The sequence below is a fragment of the Sinocyclocheilus anshuiensis genome, unplaced genomic scaffold (genome assembly GCF_001515605.1).
Source record: "Sinocyclocheilus anshuiensis isolate Anshui unplaced genomic scaffold, SAMN03320099.WGS_v1.1 scaffold1098, whole genome shotgun sequence".
Lineage (NCBI taxonomy): Eukaryota > Metazoa > Chordata > Actinopteri > Cypriniformes > Cyprinidae > Sinocyclocheilus > Sinocyclocheilus anshuiensis.
Window position 1 is genome coordinate 82,204 of NW_015538053.1, and position 1,962 is coordinate 84,165.

The following is a 1,962-nucleotide window of genomic DNA, read 5'->3' on the forward strand; positions in this document are numbered from 1 at the left end:
AGCAGCAGCTGGATGCAATAATCGCATGCCAATGTGCATTGGCTCGTTTAGTTTACACTCGAAGTAGATTGGTCTCTCTAAGCGAGATCCCAATTCGTCAGTCATCCGACGTGATGTCGGGAGTGACCGACATGAAAGGGAACATCACTTTATTGACATTAATATTCATTGATTTACTTGATAAATTCACAATAAATGTATTCATATTCAAATGTTATTTTAAATGTAAAATTGTAAAAAAAACAAAAAAACTTCATAAATGTATTTATTTTTATCAATTGTAATTACATTTATATTTATTAATATAATGTAATTTAAAAGAAAATTCACCATATAAATCAACAGCAAAAATGACATAACATTCAAAGTATGAATCAAATAAAAAGTTTTCTTTAAAAAAGTATTTACACCCTTATTATGTGTGAATAAATAACATTTATTGCAAAAATTCACAATACATTTATTTATATTTAAATTTTGTTATACATTTAATTTTATTTTAAAATTAGTTTGAACATTATGTATGTATAGATTATTCTATTATATTAAAATGCATTTATATTTATACATCTATCTTAGATTTGTGATTTTAAAAAATCATCAAAAATCAGTAGCAAAAATTACATTACGCTACAAGTATGAATGAATTAATGGACAAAGTCAATCAAAAGTTGCTATTTAAAAAATATTTAATTATTTACACTCTTACTAGGTGTGAATAAATATTTGCTTATGTTTATAAAATACTTTTTTTATTAAAAATATGTATTCAAATATTATTTTATTACTTTATAAATGTACTTAATTTATAATTACATTCATAAATATTTATCTCAAACCAGTCAATCAAAAGCTGTTTAAAAATAAATAAATAAACAAACAACAACAACAACAACAAAAAACGTACATCCTTATTATGATGCTTTACACATCACAACTTGACAAAATTCTACACTGCACTCAAATGCTGCAATTGTTCGCATTCAAATTTGTCCTAGACCAACATGGACCTGAAGCTAGCAAAGTTATCTTTGACTAAAGATATTTAAACTTTTACTGCATTATAGCTAAAATTTGTCTGTCTGGTGCAATGATGCTTAAAATGAGAAGGATGATTGGGTGGGGGGGGTCATCAAACATCAAAGAGCTTCATCCCTACAACACAACAAAAACATTAAAAGGAGAATGAGAGAAGCTGTCAGGATTACAGAGCCGTGAGGTGCGTGAAGACTGAACGCGCTTGTTTCTGAGAGGGCCACTTTATTTCAGGATAAGCGTGATGAGGAGTCGGAGCCATAGGGGGGGTCTGTCAGACACTCAAATCCCTGCGGAGAGACGTATGTGTTTGTGTGGCCCCTGGGGATACATGTAGAAGTGCCTCTGAGACAGCAAAGCCTTGTGATGTATCAGAGGTGAACAGTCACGGCGCTGACAACACACTAGTGTGACTGCCTGAGCGCTCCCTCACCTCTCTCTCGCTCTCTCTCTCTCTCTCTCTCTCTCTCTCACACACACATACACACATGCAGAATCAATTTAAACTCTTTTACAGAACTGCTTCGACCTAAATAGCACCTTTCCATTATGCCATTTCAACTAAATAAGTCTTGATAACTCTTTGGGGTCAGTAAGATTTTTTTTTTTCCTTTTATTCAGCAAGGACACATTAAACTGGTCAAAAGTGACAGTAAATACATTTAAAATGTTACAAACGATTTCTATTTCAAATAAATGTTGGTCTTTTGAACTTTCTATTCATTAAAGAGTCTTGAAAAAAGGGTTTCCACAAAAATATTCGGCAATTCAACTGTTTTCAGTATTGATAATAATCAGACATGTTTCAGTCACACTTTATTTTAAGGTCCAATTCTCGCTATTAACAAACCATTAACTATGACTTTTACCTCAATAAACTCTTAATTTGCTGCTTAATAATAGTTAGTAAGGTAGTTGTTAAGTTTA

General features: G+C 31.2%; 1 protein-coding gene across 1 annotated transcript in view; it reads right to left on the minus strand.

Moving 5' to 3' along the window:
• Positions 1 to 1,962, minus strand: part of LOC107681937 (histone-lysine N-methyltransferase SMYD3-like) — a 157,397-nt gene that overhangs the window by 24,449 nt on the left and 130,986 nt on the right. The window lies entirely within an intron of this gene.